This window comes from Scleropages formosus, chromosome 11, assembly GCF_900964775.1.
Source record: "Scleropages formosus chromosome 11, fSclFor1.1, whole genome shotgun sequence".
NCBI classification, from domain to species: domain Eukaryota; kingdom Metazoa; phylum Chordata; class Actinopteri; order Osteoglossiformes; family Osteoglossidae; genus Scleropages; species Scleropages formosus.
In genome coordinates, this window is record NC_041816.1 from 19,814,212 (window position 1) to 19,833,416 (window position 19,205).

The 19,205-nt window shown below is 39.1% G+C and overlaps 1 protein-coding gene across 1 annotated transcript in view; it reads right to left on the reverse strand.

The window, feature by feature from the left end:
* LOC108941134 (LARGE xylosyl- and glucuronyltransferase 2-like) overlaps nt 1-13,164 on the reverse strand; it is a 76,227-nt gene extending 63,063 nt beyond the window's left edge. Inside the window, exon 1 of the mRNA XM_029256227.1 lies at nt 13,011-13,164. The gene's annotated coding sequence lies outside the window, so the exon portion shown is untranslated. The remainder of the gene's footprint in view (nt 1-13,010) is intronic.
* Between the last annotated feature and the right edge of the window lie 6,041 nt (nt 13,165-19,205).

The window sequence follows — 19,205 nt, forward strand, 5'->3', positions numbered from 1 at the left end:
CTAAGCTGTCGATTTCACGGAGCATACCTCCCACCTACACCATAAAATGTGTGAGCAGACAACTGGTGGTAAGAGTTGCTTTTGAGGAAAACAAACACTGCCTTATGGACTGCTTTCCTTCTCTGAGCTGCATTGCTTGGCCTGAAATGATTCATGGGCTATGAGCAGGAGCAATTTTGAAGAATCTCCTAGAAATCATCCAGGATGAAGGGCTCACTTGACACTTTCACAGCTGATGTTCACAGACATTCAGTACTGGATTTTTCATCTGTTGGACTTTACAGTAAACAGTACAGATTAGTTTGTGGAGCTGTTTCAGCAAACATACCCTGGCTGTGTGTAACATCGCTCTAATAGGAACTAGGTGAGAGGGTCAGGTATGGAAAAGGGAACTAAGGAAAAAAAGTATAAGATGCGTACAGTAAATAAATAAACTATGCATTCAATACGCAAATTGAGACTGTGGCTTAATATACTAATCAATACAACTAAGTTTAATACAGTCATAATATTTATAGTGTTATCAGGTTAATACAGAATCCAAAGTTTATGCAACATCACATGTCTTTTCAGATTAACATTAGCCACCAGGGGTTATCTATAAAATGATTTGCCTTATATAACAAATATTGATAATATAATTAATACAATTAATGAAGATTCCTTCAAAGAAAATTTTAAATTCATACATTTGGTTACAGTTTAACATTTTTAAAGGATAGTCTGTCAAGAAAAAAGTATGTATACAAAGTAAGAAGGATGTTTATGGTCATTCATTTATTTGTAGCACTCTTTAGCTGAGTCTTCTTTTGGAAACTCCAGTCTTTGTACAGTCCTGTCTACTCCATGCCTGTGACACCTCCCACAAAATGGATTTTAGGGCCATAGTCTAGAGCTAGTGTGTCCCATCCTGGAGTCAGAGGGAATACACATTTTTGGACTGTGGGAAGGACCTAGAATGCTCAGAGGAAACCCAAGCAAACACAGGCAGTAAAATACAGGTTGCATACAGTGCAGGAGCTGTACGATCCCAGTTTTATATACTGTGCCACTGTACAGTATATAAAGTTTGTCTTTCAATGGGTTTAAATTTGCTAAAACCAATAAAAAAATGGTCAACACATTCCATGGTGTCCCTGATCATCACACACACACTGTCTAATACCATTTGTCCCAAGCAGGGTCGTGGCAAACCGGAGCCTAACCTGGCAACACAGGGCGTAAGGCTGGAGGGGGAGGGGAGACACCCAGGACGGGACACCAGTCCATCTCAAGGCAGCCCAAGTGGAACTCAAACCCCTGACCCACCAGAGAGCGGGACCCAGCCAAGCCCACTGCGCTACCACGCCCCCTGTTCCTGATCATGGAATGTAAAAATTGCAGAAGCATTTATGCAGTGTTCTGGTGCAGGAGTCAAGAACACTTTTCCTTCTCCACCTTTAAGGATCTGAAGTCTTTCTTGAAGAATACCCAGTATCCCATTTGATCAGTTTTTGTCGTAGCATTCCAAGGACTGGTGCTGTTTTGAAATCTCTCTTTAATCTCTTTACTTTCTTTAATTTCCTTCTCTCTGTAATCTCTTCACTTTCATATATCATGTTGAACTATATGTTGAACTAAGCACTCTGTACAATGTAATAAGACAACAAGGAATTACTGTCTAATAGAAATCACTGTACATACAGAGTTGACCACAAAGTAGGCTGCAGGCTGTTGTGGACTGGCCTAGATAGTGGTTCAGGCAGCTATTTAAGGCCTGGGTTCGAACTCCCATTACATCAGGCCAGAGCAGCATCACCAGTCAGTAGGTGTCCTCTCATCACGCAGACTTAACATTTCTCACCTCCACCTGTCAACGGCTCTAGATTTTTTTGCTTTCAGAATATCAACCCATTGAATGGTAAACACACCGAGATACACCAAGAAGCACAATGTAGCACCAGTTTTTCTCCACTGTTCCTTTGCTACCAAGAACAATGTTAATTTGGACAATCATCTTCAGTTATCCAACTTGCTGAATGAGCACTAATGTACCGTTAGAGTGCATAAAATCATGTGCAATGACAGTGAGTCAACATGTCATAGGAAGGTTAAAGCAGAAACATCCTATGAAATGTAACATCCAGCACTATATTCTGCAAATCATCTTTCTGTATAACAATGAACACTTTCACCCCATGCATATATCCATTGCATATACAGAGATGAACATCTCCGTCCTTTCAGGTGAACCGAGAGCAAGGATTATACAGTAAAATAAAGAGAGGAAAACAGTGGGGAACTCTTCACATATCAGATGAGTTTGGAGGACAGGTTTCACACGCTGTCTCACTCAAGCAGATCAAATCAGTGGCAGGGTGCAGGGTCTTTTAGAAAAAAGCAGCATAATGGTCCTTTTCTCCTTTTAGACTCAAAGCAATGTTTTATTTATTAATCCCCAGAGGTGTGGCTGGCAGGAGGTTTTTAAAGCCAAAACCAGACATAACCTTTTCTGTTCCTCATGGGCCAAAGATGTAAATCTTGCACTCAGCTGACAAGGGACTTGTTTGTTGACATTGAAAGGTACCGTCAGATGTACAACAAATTGATTTGTGGACAAGGTGCAAGTCTACCAGGCATTTTTATCATCTGAGACTCGATAAATTTAAAAATATGAAACATCTGTAGAACAAAAACAAAAACAAAATGTTGCATTCCTTTTTCATCACTCCTGTATGTACAACAGCTCTGCAAATATACACAGGAGAGGAGAAAGGCAGGCTGCTAAAACAAAGCACTCAGACAAGGCTGGAGCACTTAGTGATGGACAAGACACTAAAAGTCACAAAGGGTATGGACCAAGGTATCCAAGAGTGCTTCATGAGGACCACAGTGCATGGTAAGTTTGCTTTATGTGATCTGTCATTGAGTATTTTGACAATAAGCCACATGGTATTATACGTTCTAGGCTGCGAGCTTTCGGGATCAGGGATGGTCCTTTCTGAATCTTAAAACTGATGTAACGCACTCATTGTATTTTTCTTTGAGATGTACGTCACTTTGGAGAAAAGCATCCGCTAGATGTATGAATGTAATGTAACGTAATGTAAATGTAAATGAGTTCAGACTGATTGCCCACATCTTCTGCTTTAGCAAGACTATGGAGAAGCATTTCCACGGCCTTCAGCTACCTAGAGTGCCAGAGAGTGCCTTCACTCCCTTCTTGATGGACAGGGCCATGGATACAGTGCATGAATTTCAAGCAGGACCAGAGCCAGGGAGCCGTGCCTGCACTGTACCTGTACAATTTCAGGGTAGCTCCTTTCACCTCCACTGTCAGGCTTACAATATGCCACACTCACATTCACCTTGACACCTCCTATTCACACATTCCTTGCTAAAGTAATTTGCATTCACAAATACATAAATTAACTGGTGGTTGCAAGAATACCAAGGATAATTTATACAGATTAAGGATAACTCTTTAGCTCTGGATTGCCAGCAGTAAACCTTAGAAGAAAAGTTTACTGCTCACAATTTCAGACCAAATTTTACACACACTCTTTTTAAATAATTTCCTTTAACTGAAAGTACTAGCAGGAGGAGGGGGTGCGGTGGCGCAGTGGGTTGGACCGCAGTCCTACTCTCCGGTGGGTCTGGGGTTCGAGTCCCGCTTGGGGTGCCTTGTGACGGACTGGCGTCCCGTCCTGGGTGTGTCCCCTTCCCCCTCCGGCCTTACGCCCTGTGTTACCGGGTTGGCTCCGGTTCCCCGTGACCCCGTAAGGGACAAGCGGTTCTGAAAATGTGTGTGTGTGTGTGTACTAGCAGGAGTTGTAATTCTAACTATTATATTGTTAAATGTGAGAATGTCTGACAATTCATTTTTTTTTCTTGGCACAAAAGTAATTTTATAATCCATTTTAAGATCCTTCACTTCTGATTTCTCAAAAATTTCTCCAGAACAATATCTAGTCTTAATTTGTTGTGCTGCTATACAAAACAGAACTATTCCATGGAGTCACATCAGTAGGTACTGGATTAACACAATCCATTGCCTTCAGAAAGAAAAGATAAACATTATTCTTGTATTAAATTTGTTCTCTAAAACCAGCTGGTAATGTTGTGGTTAGAGCTGGTGCTTTTTAGACTGAAAGGTTGTAGGTTCAAAACTTCCATCTAGCTGCTAAGCAATGTACTTCTTCAAAATTTGCAGCTGTGCAAATGGGTGAATACTTGTAAGTAGCTCAACATCATAATTGCTTTAGAGAAAACCATCAGCTCAATGAATAAATTTAAAGAATACATTCACTGAAAAGTTTTTCACCCTTTGCACCCATCTGTGTTTCAGAATCTTCATTCTATTAGTCTGAAAATTCCCGAAATTTACATCCCCCACACCATTTGTGGCTCTATGGACTGAAACTAATAGAATTCCTTTTCAGAGTTTCCCAAATCATTTATAATATTAGAATTCTATAGAGACGTAATCCCTCTGAGGATGAGAATGGAGCATCAGCAATAGGGGCAGGGAAGGGAAGGTAATCAATCAAATGGTTTAAGTCAAAAGTAATGAGTTGGCTGAGCGCTCTTAATAATGACCGAAATTTCCCTCCCGAATGTCTCTTATGCACTGTCTTTAAATCCTCAGTTTTGTATTGATATGCAAATGAAACACCGAAACTATACTAATAAATGTGTTCAGAAATGACGACCACATCATTTTGATAAGTGTATTCATGTTAGTTTTATACTGAAGGATAGTGGAACTATTAACATTATTTTTAGCCATTTGTGATTTTTAGCCATTCTTTCATCTTCAAAGAGAAAACTGATTAATTCATTTATCACTTTTTTATTTGTAACTCATTTACAACAGACATATTAGCAGTAGGATTTAAAGATTTAATAATGGTAAATTTTTTTGCATCCCATTAAGGATTATACCTTTGTTCTTCATGATTTGAGGCTCGGACTGCAGTATGTGGTCTTGCAATATGCACTTGTCAAATCTGATGTCAGAATCTGGGTTTTCTAAAGGTTGGAAGCCTTTTGCCTTTGGGGTTAAACCTTCTTAGGCGTTAAGAGTTTTGACTTTTTCTTACAATATTCTCAAAACAGCCTGGGGGGTTATGACTAAGCAGTCGTATACACCTATACTGCAGGAGTGGCGCTGCACAGTTGCTGAGCAGAATAACCGAGCAGCTGGCACAGGCATAAAGGGCAGCCTCCTTAACGGAGCAGGCCTCCCCCACCCTATGTGCCAAATGGGATCTCAGTGATCTGTGTATCTTTGGAGAGTTCTGGATACTGCTTTGGCAGCACACACACTCTGCATCCTATTTCTGTCACAATTTATAACTGAAAACCACAGTCACCATTATAATCATATGAGCTGCCAAAGCTGCCACGCTGCAGTTTTATGTATCTTGTCTACATATCAAGTATATATGATCACTGAGGCACTCTGCAAGGATTCCAAAATTTGTCAAATTTGCTTTATGCCATTTGATGACTTGATATGGTTTGTAAGTGTTTATTAATTACATATAAAAAGCATTACTTCCATTAATTAATCATTCTAGGGAAAAAAGTCGTGAAAGCATTCAATGGAAACACGCAATAGAAGCAAAGCCAAAGAGAAAATTAGTTGTCCAAATGGCTAAAATAATTTGAAATATTAGCCCAAAGTTAAATCATAACACAAAAGTCATAATGTAACTTTGGGTTATTAATAGCATATTATTTTAATTATTTTTAAAGCAAATTAAGTGGATAATCAGATACAAGTTTCACATTTAGTGCCCTAACTTTTATGGTGCAGTTTTGCTTGTCTGGCTGTGTACTATGTAAACAGTGAATATATATGATTTATTTATGTGTTCTGGTTATTCTTAGAACTCTTTTTAAAAAGTCACGTTGTCTGAGTGAAAAGTAATGGGAATAGCATATCAAAACACAGAGTGTGCATCTTGAAAGGGTCAGATGCATTTCACAATTTAAAAAAAAAAGAATCCACAGTGGTGCCGCAGATTAAATGTAAAAAGACATTACTGGGTACAAATCTGAGGTGGACTGGTACTTTCTGCCAGAAATCAGCATCACTTTCTGTTTCATTTGTAACTAGATTCATTCATCTCTCTAGTCCTTATATTTTAGACTGCTTGATTTTCTAAAATGCTGTATTTCTTGATTTACTGCTTTAAATGTGCTAAATTGACATATTTAATTCAGTATTTAATTCAAACAGTAGTATTGTGTCATCCTTTGAGCCCTTTGCTCTTCCCCTCTTCCCTCTTTGCTTCTCTCCCACACATTATCTGTACCGACAGTCATGACAGATGTCATAAATTCCTCAATTTATAGTACAGTCCTTGACCTAGATGGAAATGTGCCTTTGAATTACCTGTCCCCATATTTGTAATTCATTGCTTTGATATTGGACCCTTGAACACATGGTGTCCTCTCTGTGGAACTCGTGCTGGACTCTGAAGCGAGTGTCCTTTTTCAGGCACAGGAAACATTGAGCGTTCATTAAAAATCTCTCCAAACAAGAGGACTCATCTTAAATAAAAATTTCCAAGTTTAGAGACCAAAAAAAACTGAAAACGGTCCTTGAACTGTAAATTAAGGGAAAAAAAAAAAACTGCTTCCTTGGTGGACTTTGGTATTATCCACCCAAAGCTATCGAAGCTACAGGATGGCAGGGCTGATGTGTAAATCAAAGACTGAAAGCAACATGTTTCTGTGAGAGCTCATAACTCTTACTTTAAGTCTGAATCTTGAGTTCCTGTAGCATGTATAAAACTTTCATTATCCCAGGACTTTCTCTGGGACAAAAAAGGCAAAGGAAGAGACAGAATGAGCACTGTTGTGTAACCCAACACATTCTACCAGTATCTACACAGATGTGCTGTAGGCTAAGTTTGGGTGTCATCTTCAAGCACCAGGGACATGGAAACAGAATGAACCCTGAGGTGGTCATCAATAAGACATCCCTCTCACACACACACACACTTTCTGAACTGCTTGTCCCATACAGTGTCATAGGGAACCAGAGCCTAACCCAGCAGCTCAGGGTGCAAGGCTGGAGGGGGAGGGGACACACCCAGGATGGGACGTCAGTCCATTGCAAGGCACCCCAAGTTGGACTTGAACCCCCGACTCCCTGGAAAGCAGGACCTGGTCCAACCCACTGCACCACCACACCTCCCTTAAGACATCACTTTCAGTATAATATGTATAATTCAGAAAACTAATAAACTGTTGTGTTAGAAAGGTGCGGTGGCGCAGCCTGTCTGTGGTTCGAGCCCCGCTTGGGGTGCCTTGAGGTGGACTGGCATCCCGTCCTGGGTGTGTCCCTTCTGCCTTGCGCCTTGTGTTGCCGGGTTAGGCTCTGGCTTGCCGCGACCCTGCTTGAGACAAGCAGTTGTAGATGTTGGTTGATTGTTTTGTGATATTTTATAAGGAGAAAGGCAGCAAAGAAGATATGGCTGCTCATATTAACCACACTGTGGAAGGGGTCAAAAAAGTTTCAGTTTGTGGTCTTGCAAACAAAACTTCCAAAATTTTTTTCTAGTCTCGAAATCTGTAAAATGTAATGTGTTTGTTGATGTAATGCACTCGCAGAATTTTTCTGAGATGTATGCCGCTTTGGAGAAAGGCGTGTGCTAAATGAATAAATGCAAATGTTGTGTAATGGGTTTGACATTGAATTGTGACCTGACGGTTGCTGGTTCAACACTCACTTGGTTTTACCGCTGTGGTAGGCTAAGTGGGGAGGTTCTTCAGTAAAAATACCCAGCTGAATACATGGGTCAAAGGATGATAATTTGCTTTGGATCAAAGAAACACTTTGTCAGAAATGATATTGACAGTCCCTTTTATTCATTCACATCTACCCTCTACATAAATGGACTGGATTGTGGAAACAATGAATTTTGAACAAGTGAAAATTTGACTGACCTTTCCCAGACTGTGATTCATTTCAAAATCATACTACAATCCATTTCGCAACCGACTTCTTGTAGTTTAAGGTGAAACTGCAGCCAGGTAAGACAAGCTCTAATATTATGGCACAAAGAAAGAATTCTTCCTTCCCTCTGCCAGTGTAAATATCGTTACTGGAGAGTATGTTTGTATTTTTAAATGTCGGAGAGTCGATGGTCAATTGGCTTTGAAGGCGAATGCAGAACAAATCTACAGCAGCCTGAAAGCCAAGCCGAGCCGATCCGACACTCAATGGAGCATGATTACAACAGACATTTCAACATCCATGATTTGATTAAAATATGGCATACACAACAGTGTAATTGGCTGTACAACTTTATTGAATGAGATGGAAGTGCAGCCTTTTAGGAGGGATACAAGATGACTTTATAATGGCGATTGAGAAAGAGACACAAACACATTTCTTGTTCACTGCTGACCTTGTACAAGCTGTGCCTGACGGAAAGTGAAATCCAAGACTTTAGGGGCAGAAAGTAGAATTTATTCTTGACTTGTCCATCTATTGCATTCATATTCTATATGAAACAGACACCTAATTTACTAAGGCTATAGTTTATAACAGACAGCCAATGGCACCACTTATCACATTTTTAACATGAAGCGCAAAAGGCTGCAGTCAAGTCAGAATGGGAATCTACTGACTGCTGAAAAATTGAAAAAATGACTGCTCAATAAAAGTAAAAAATAAATAAATAATGCTGAAAAAGTCTGACTCATGAAAACATTTTACAAGGTTCTGATATATTCCCTACGGATGAGAGCCAAACTTCGTCTCACCCTGAAAATGGTCCGGCTGTCACTAAAAGAGCAAATAGAGAGATAAAGAAGAGGTGGCACAGTATCAAGAAGCACATTTAGGGAAAAGCTGTCCCATGATGTTGAATAAAATTGAAAGGACAGTCTCTGGCTGACCACAGGTAAGGCAGGTGTCACACCAAAAGCCACTGAGCTGGCTCCCCAGACTGGGGGAGAGGGGCTGAGAAAGAGAAACCTGCCAAGTGGCCAGACAGCCGGGGAATGAAATGGATTTTGTAGCTCAGGAAGTGTATTGTTTATGTGATTTAAATTCAATCACATTATAAAATGCTTTTACACTTATTAGTTTGTAATGAAAATACTTTTAAAGCCTATTCTTTTTAAAAATTTTCCAAAATGTATTCCATCATATTTATTTAAGGATGACTGTTGTAGTTTGGTTTAAAACAGAATACATAAAACATGAATACATAAAATTCAGAATACTTTGAACCAAGTACATTAAACAGAATACATAAGATATATAGTATGTTTATATAACTTTGCCCATTTATTCAGCCTTTCTCCTTTCAATGCATATGCATCTCAGGACTTTTATACTAAGGCAAGTCTTGGTATGATGACTGTTAGTCACCTCGGAAATTCGCTGCCTAGTAATAATCCCAATTCAGACACAACCCTTTACATTTTCTGGGTAAAAATGGAAACATTCAAGCATGAATAAACAGCCATACTTGACTACAGGAATGCAGCCTAAGGGCAATAATAAATCTGGGAGGGATGGGGTTTGGAGCCTGCCCTCATTGTCACTTCATGTAAAAGAATACGAGCACTCAGATACAATCCTGCAGAGATTACAGCCATTATTGTATCTCAGAACTGCAGATTTCGACTGTGTTGATCAGATTTTTTTCAGTGTGAAAATGAGCTCTTGGATACAATGAATATTGATCCCAAACTGGGAGCTGGCATATCACAGAGAATTATATTTATCCCAAGGCAAAGAAGAAGAAGGAGGTGATGATGAAGAAGACAATGAAGAAGATGAAGAACAGCATGGTTCAACGCCAGGACTTAGAGCACTGTTTGAAACTTTATTCTTTGAGAAGAAATACACAAGAATAATAAAATTTTTCAAAACAAAAAGTAGCCAACCTTCCACCCAAAACAACTTCCTTGAATATACAGCATGGAGTTTTATATTTTATTCTAATGGAAGAAATAGCAGTACATGAGCTGTACAAGTCCAGAATTATTAGTAGTATTACAGTACAGTATTAGTCTTAGTATTGTAGTATAATATTAGTGCTATTTATGAGCCTATGGCACCTGTCATTTCTGGCAGCACAGGGAGAGCAGAACATGTCCATCAGTGACCAAGGTGACATCTCTAATTGTATTTAATAAATAATTTTTATTTAATCTTCACTTAATGGGAATGTGGATATAAGTCCATGAGTGCTGGATGATTTTGTTGTTATTTTGATGTCCTCCTTGAACTTTAATCTTTAGATTACTTTAATTTAAATTGTGACACTTCGACTTTCCTGCTGTTTTTATTTACGTGTATGCGTCACCCTGTCCAAGTTCTCATAAGGAAGCATATACAGTATTTTTATTAGTTAAATGCCATCCTGTGGCTTCTGTATTCTGTGACCCCTATACTAGAGCTACAATATTTTAATGGTTTTATGTATACCCTCATTGCTCTTGTTTTGTTCTCCTGCTATCTGGTTTTGATATTTATTAAAACAGTTTATTGTTAACCAGTGTAGATTGTCATTTCTGTGGTCTTCCACATCCGATCCAGGCCTACAACATTCAGTCAGGTGTGATAAACCGGGTATGCACATGATACAATAAAATTTCCTGGATTGCTGCACAATTCCAGAAAGTTTCATGGAAAGAGAAGGAGGAAAAAAGAAATCTGGAAAGAAACCCACAAAGAAGTTATACTACATAGAACTTTAAATTGTTACACAATTTTTTTCTTATGACTTGATGTTTATTGTGATTTTGGAACGAACTTTGGATGGAATGAGATGCATTATTTTATTTACATGTATCCATTGAGCTGATTCTTTTCTCCAAAACAACTCACAGTTTTAACCTGCCTTCAGCAATCTACCCCATTTACATAGCTGGGCAATTTCAGTGGAGCAGTTAGGGGGTTAGCACCTTACTCAAGGGTACTGAAGCAGTAGGTGAGATATGAACTGACAGCGTTTGTATTCAGCAGCAGTTCTAGCCATTACTTTACCTGCTGCTTTATCGGTGGTTGCTTGGTTTACAGGAACACATAAGGACTGTTTAACCAGGGATAAGTGTAGATCATGCAGCATTCACTGTCACACATTTCAACTCAGAAAGGCTTGTAGAGATTTCTCAAATGGTTAAGCCCTCGACAAAGGAATGCTGTGGAAGTGGAAGGATTTAATATCCTTGTGCTGGGTCACTGACAATATTTACATGTGTTAACAGAATGAAACATACAAAAAAACAAAAACACTATATGCTTTGACTGAGAAGGCATGAGTTCAATTACCAATTTACAACCTATTAATGTCACGTGTTGTAAACAGCCTCATCTCGCATCTCCCCATTTCACTTTCTATGTACTTTTCATGCACCATTGAAGTTACCTTAATTGGTAAATAAAGATTTGTAGAAAAAAGCCAAGCTTGCCATAATCTAATGATAACTGTACTCAACCTTTTAAACTACCAGAATTCTCTTTGATCTGTAATATATGATAAAATGTTCTAATAATATTATTATAACAATGAAATAAGCACTCTGCAGTTGACTTGTATCCGGTCTAGGGTGTACAAGTGAATGACCTGGTTCCCAGTGATTTGTGACAGGCTCTGCATCACTATGTCCATGATTAGGATAAGAAGTTAACAAAATTGAGCAAGTAAGTGAATGAGGGAAACACCGAAGGTCATAGGACTTAAAGGACTTGACATCCATGTTATATTAGAACTAAACAGTTTAATTTCCATGATTTATTTTTTTTCAGAGACAATTCAGCTGATCATCTTATACAGTAACGTACTGGAATACTCTTTTTGATTTAATAATTCGACTCAAGTTTTAGTGCAAAACATATGCGTTACCATTAGTGTCCAGCCCTGTTCAACCATTTAGAGTTGACCATTTATGCCTCCAACCTCTCATTTAACTTAAATTTCCTATCATTTCAAAGGAAACAAAGGACCAGACTGACTCCTGCTTGGCATATCTTCTCTTTTTGCAAGGACATACAACTCAGATTGCATGGATATTTTACTCACTGACATTATTACTATTAATGTAACTGTTAATGGTCAGATGTCGGTCTGCTGAAGCTTGGCGCCAGGTTTAACTTACATATCGGAAATGAATAGCGCAGACAATCAAAGCCAAGTCGTAATTTAACACAATTTGCTCAGATTTGAAAGAGCCAAGGCCAGAGGAGTAGAGCCCTAATGCTGTATTGTCAAGTTACATCCTTTCCCCTGTTCTAGCCCCTATGTGAACCTTGTCACAAGGTCAGTCGCCCATCATTCTCTTGAAAAAGAACATAATCAGCAGCATTAATTTAAAGACCTTGGAATATACCCTCAGACATCCACTGAAGAAAAGGGAAAGCCTATTTAACAACAGGTGGACAGTGTAAATCTCAGCAGTTAACTGAAAACGTCACTGTTCTTAACACTGGTGTCAGACAGTGAGAAGATAATTACAAGGTCTGTATAATTGCCACATTGATAACTTATTTTTTTATATTCTCTCAACCTTTTGACTCCTTCTACCTTTTACCCCCTGCAGAAAACTGAAGTGGAAATAGCTGAAAATTCATCACAATTTCAAATGTGTTGCTCTCACTGTTACACATCTACAGTTTATCTGAAATCACTTTTTGACTAAAATTTTGCATACGTTTATGCAGCACACATTAAATCCAACTTGTTTTTATTCATGAGGTGGTTAAGGAATTCAAATTCTAGAAGTAGGTCTGCTAAGGAGCCGCATAAAATTTACAATTGATTGCGGAATGGTGTGATTACTGATTTCAGCTGCACAACAAAAATATGTGTATGTGTTACACAACACAATTATGTCTATAAATTTCATTTTAAACTTCTGGTAGGACTGCCTTTTTATATTTAGTTTTTTTTTACACTTCCACTCAAATATGATTGCTTTGGCTTGAAATGGCCAATCTCTAAATTTAAACCAAAGGTTAACAGAAGTTATTTGTGCTCATTGTAAATATGACTTACAGTTAGCACCTGGATGTCAAGACTTCAGCTGGAATCCAGAAAAAATGATTAAAAAAGAAATTTCTCCATCAGGTATATACACTGCATTCTGCCATCTTTGACTTTCAGAATATTTTTTTTTCTTTGCTTTTCTCCTTTACAGACTCAAGGTAACGATCAACAGCGCTGGAACTGAAATCTGAATACTGCAGACTAAGTTAAAGAACATTCTCGGATTTAACAAGCAGAATTTGCAGGAAGCCCAACCATAGGCTGTGCTAATCTCATCTAAGCCCTAATTTTAGGAGAAGGTAAGGTTACACAGTAAATGGTGTAAAGGCTATTTTTACAAGGTCTAATATAAGCTTACTGTCATAGACTTGGATGGTTTCAGTATGACAAATATATAAGAGGCAGAAGAAGCAATGAACTTCAAAAAAAAAAAAGAAAAAAGCAAAGACCGAGGTTAAAAAGCAACGCTTCTTCCATTGGAAGACCTGAGAATATATATTCCATGTTTATATATCCCTAAAATCCATCACCATCCGCTACATCAATCCATACTTTTTCCAGAATGATCTCTCTAAATGTATCACTCATTCCAGAAGGGGAGCAGTGGTGAATTCAAAAGCACAGAAAAGTTGTCCCTGACACTCTATGAATACGATATATAAGAGCTTCAGTCAGTCACAAGCATCACTCAGATCTTGAAGGTAACATTGTACTAAAGGACACAAGTCTGCAGTTTTAAAGTTGCTGCTTCAGTTATTCCTAGTAATTACTCCAACAAAACATATTGCTGCATAGATTAGCAGAAGTGCAAGTGAATGTAACTAAGAAGCAACAACTGAAGTAACTTCATTCCACCAAAGGCAGGCCAATCATCTGTTGCTTACCAAATCCCTACATGAATACCAGAATTTATTTATATGTAAAAAGAATGCACACCCACACATAATCAGACTGGATTAAAATTCAGTTTTATGCAACACAAATAATTACAGCCTCATGCATAGGCAAAACAAAATGAGAGGAAATGTAATCCGTCATGATTTTCTGTTTGCATTTATTTGTTAAGCAGATTTTAAAGATGGGTTGGTTAAGATGGGTGAATTTCTTTTCATGTATCTGAACACGCTAAACAAAATAAATAAATAAATAACATGTAGCACAACACGGTCAGGGACAGGTGGTAATGTAATGATTAGAGCTTCTGCCTTTGGACCAAAAAAATTGCAGGTTTGATACCCACCTCTGGCTATAGTACCCTTGAGTAAGATTCTTACCCTAAACTCTGCCAGCAAAAGTTACCCAGCTCTATGAATGGGTAACTGTATGCACCTTACACTTGTAAGTTGCTTTGGAGAAAGGTGTCAGCTGAATGAAGTACTGTAGGATAAACACTTAGTTCCTTAATACTTGACATTTGTGGAGGACCTACCTCCACTCTCTCTATCCTTGGAGAGCTTTAAACAAAAGGGGGAGGGGGACAGTATAAAATCTTTCTTGCAGTGTGTGAAGCAGGATAAATTTCATCTGAACATAAGGCTTCCAGATGATTAAGTTTGTGACCTGCTGCATGATTGAGGAAACAGCACTGCGAGATGAACACCAACCAAATGAATAAGAGAAGTGTATGTACTACAATAGAGGCAGAGAAACACAAACCATCCGGCCGTTTCCCACTGATATGATTGTCCATGTCTCTGTTCCTCAGATACACCCAGCAGGACCTGTATATCAGGAGATAAAATATCATTGTCTCTTTCGGAGATACGGAAGAGATGGAACAACCCACACTGAGCACAGCTGCAATTACACTGTTCAAAGCAGGAAACTATTGAGATCATAAACTTGTCATGTGTCCTGTGGCTGAAAACAAACTCCTCTTCCGATGGAATAAGTCCTGTTCATAGGTATCCTTGTGACAACAAGAGATCACGGTGAAGAGCCTGGATCAGTTCCACCAGCCCTGGGCACAAAAATATGCTGTGAGCAACATTTCGCAGGTAACACAGGCATCGGTGGGATTGTTCTCATCGAGGCTTCTTATAAACTGAAAAGGAATTGTCTGCTTTCTACTCCAATGATGTGGGGTGGGGGGGTGGGGGGGAATTACATTGAAAATTGAATACCTTTAGTATTTTTCAACTGTTTAAGGACTTTAAGATAGTCTTACATTGATAATGAAATAAATTCCAGTGTGCAGTATTTTGCTTCATAACTTCTCTCGGTACAATCATCCTCTGTTTTCTTCCCCACTTATCTGGGATTATTATTATTATTACTGTATTATTCTTAAAGCTGTATGGATTTTTATTTATCCAGTTTGGGCCCAAGACATTTTATACAATACACTGGGAGAGCATTTCAAAATTGTGACCAGGGCCTAGGAAAGACTGAAATGCAATGCATTATAGGGACTATAGTCATGTGGTCAGTTTAAACCTGATACTTTGTGACCTTGCTCACATACTCACATTTATGTTTGCACCACTCTGCTTCAACTTCCTTCATTAATTTAAATATGACATATCAATTACCTTCCTCAAATGAATCTACATACTCTCATGGTAAGTTTACTTAATGAAATACATGTTAGGGAAACACAACTTACATCTAATAATATGGATTGCTTTTCATTCTACTTTGACGTGCAGCTTTTTCCCTTATGATTTTAGGCATTATTTAATGTGATTTAAGGGTCCACTCAGAATGGCAGTAAACTGGAACTTTTCACCATAAGAATAATAAATGAACCAGTTTAATTATTAGGTTTTTGATATTTGTTCATCCATCTACTGCTCCAGACCCTATAAAACAATCACTGGTAGTAAAGCTTGGAGGCGATTTACACCCTAGACAGGATGTCAGTCCATTTTAAGGTTGCCACACACCAGACAATTCTGCATCAACCATATTACATGGTGTTTGTTTGTGGGAGGAAACCCACACAGACACAGGGAGAACACATGAATTCCACACAGACTGGACTGGATTCATACTCACAGCCAAACACTGACAAATGAAATCAGCAGCTCTACCTGTGTCACCAAGCATTCTGCAGTGAGGGTACTGTTGCCTAAAAGGACACACTGAGTCCACTGAATTCTCAGAAGATATACAATGCATGATAAAGGTTTCAAGGGTATTGTGCAAAGTCTACACTACACTACACTACACTACACTACATTACACTACACATATTAAAGCCTTACCTCTCTTTCTTTTTCTCTCCCTACCTTGTACTCAGGGCCTTATATGACACAAGCCCACCCCCTTTTAGTCCATACCATATTTAAATGAGGACTACATATCACTACCATACAAAACACATAATAACATAAAATACACATAAAAAAACAAAAAAAACCACCACCTTACATGCCAACATTTATTTGACACATATACACAACTATACGCTTCACACTTCTAATTGCTCTGAATGATTAACATACTTGAACACCCTTGCCAATGATGGTATTGTCATGACTCATGCTGAATTAGTAGTGTTTTATGGCAGAGCCATTTCTGAATCTTTACTGTGCTGCCACCTCACTAAACTTACACACTTGTTCCCTGTTATCCAGTCCTTATCCATTCCTGAAAAATCATCAAGCGTCAGGTGTGTGACAGATTAAACAGTCCCACTATGACCACTATAGACCTCTGTAAAAAATACACAACCGTTCTCACAACATTGTGCTTGTGGGTGCACACAGATAGTGTTAGACCAAGTTTCTACTGTTAACAGACTGAATTATTCCATGACATTTACATTTTTTTTATTTAGCAAACACTTTTCTCCAAAGCAATGTACATCTCAGAGAAATACAATTTGTACATTACATTAGGAGAAAGAGACATAGTTGCAGACATGTGATTCTTCAGTAAACCTAGTTTGTTTCTTTCCACTTTATGCACTGATGTTCATCACACAAGTAGGTGCACAAAACTCAGGATAGACTAATCTTGATCACCTCCCTACAATTTTTTTGTTTTTTTTTTTTTAAAAAAGTACACAAATGTTTACGTACAATACAGGAGTAGCAGCTGTGTAAAGGCTTACCTGGGCATGATCATAAAGTAATGGTGCATGAACATTTACACCTTACATGATCTTGAGAGATCATGAACGAAGTGAGTCTGGAAAAGTGAGTTTTCAGACCCTTCTTGAATGTAGACAGTTTCAGCAGTTCTGAGTGAGAAAAGGAGGGGGGCACAGTGGCGCAGTGGGTTGGACCGGGTCCTGCTCTCCAGTGGGTCTGGGGTTTGAGTCCCGCTTGGGGTGCCTTGCGACGGACTGGTGTCCCATCCTGGGTGTGTCCCCTCCCTCTCTGGCCTTATGTCCTGTGTGCCCGGTTAGGCTCTGGTTCCCCGTGACCCCGTAGGGGACAATCGGTTCAGAAAAGGTGTGTGTGTGTGTGTGTGTGTGTGTGTGTGTGTGTGAGAAAGTGAGGTCATTCCACCACAATGAAGCCAGAGCTGAGAACCTCCACGCTTTACCTTTCGTGCGCGGGACCACCAGGCGAACAGAACGAGACAAGCAAAGGGGTCTGGTTGGGGTGTAGTGGTTGATCAATTATTGAACAGTATTCAGTGTTACCCATAAAGGTTCAACTGTTTCAATAACCATGCATGTTTGTTGCTTACCTTTGTTCGATTGTTTCTGCAGTTTTGCCAAACTATTGCTTTGGCCTATTAGGTGCTGTTTCCTCACTGGCAAACAGAAGCATGACATTTGTACTAGCTTTATAGATCATCATGGGAAGTATCCAACCGTCTTGAGGAATATACGTGCCATAAAACATTACTAATTCAGCATGAATCATGACATCTTTCTGGTCTCTGTACCTTAATTTAACATTGTGCTAGAGCCATGTAGTTCCTCTACAATCTCAAAGAAATGTCAGTCCTTCCACCCCTTTTTGCAGATATGCCAACAAATGCTATTCCAGGGAGCCCTCAGGAAAGCACGTCTTAAGTACAGCAAAGTGCATCCAGGTAATATCTAAGACAAATTCCAAGCAAAGTTTCTGGCTCGCAGGATGATGATCTCAGGGTGAACTCTTGATCCAGACCCGAAAGTCTTGGGGAGCACAGGTATTATTGAGAGCTTCACAGTGGGAAATATATTAATATGCAGTAATCAGTGTACATATAAGGCTCCCGAGATGTGATCAGCTTCCATCTTCCAAAAAAAAGTCAAGATAGTTTTTGACTTGGCCATAACTGAAAACTAACGGATCTCCATGACGACACTTGCAAAAATTGCAAAACCCATGAACATCTTGGGGTTCTTGAACAGGTTCCAGCACATGCTTGCGTCCACTAACTCTTGCACCAATTGATAACTGAAACAATTTACATTTTTTTTCTCTTAAGTTATGGAGCAGCAAAAATGACAGGTTAAACTAATTTAACCCAGCAATACTTTGATTAAAAGGCAGAAAGAAATTACTAGTTTTCTTCAAAAAAAAAAAAAAAAATTATTGCTGTAAAATGAATGGCTTAAAAAGATTTGCTACTGAATTTGACTATATACCTCAGTGTTGACAACACACACACACACACACACACACATATTTTCAGAACCGCTTGTCCCATAGGGGGTCGCGGGGAACTGGAGCCTAACCCGGCAACGCAGGGCATAAGGCCGGAGAGGGAGGGGACACACCCAGGACGGGACGCCAGTCCGCCGCAAGGTACCCCAAGTGGGCTCGAACCCCAGACCCACTGGAAAGCAGAACCGTGGTCCAACCCACTGCGCTGCCACACCCCCGTGTTGACAACACCTCATCCAAATATCACTGTTTTTGATTATTCTGTTATTGAGCGAGCAAAACTGAGTGCTTCATTTGACCCCAGATGATTGTTTATTCAGATCATTTAAAAGGAGTCTATCACTAGGAAGCATTTTCTTTAGTACAAATGATTTCTTTGTGGGTAAAGTGTACTACTAGTTAACAACTTCTTGTTTAATTCAAGACATACCTACACAGACAAACATGTTAAACTGCATTTTTGCATCTTCTTGGAGTCAAGCCTGAATCAAATTACGTTTCTCTCTCCTAGATCATCCCTCACCCATGAAATGTGCTTTGGATTTTGACAAATGGTATCCAGCCCATTAAACACACTGGTGGCACTAAGTTAGTTTCACAGTTTGCTTGCTGTGTAAACCGATCCGTTATTCTAAGCAAACATCTTTCTGAT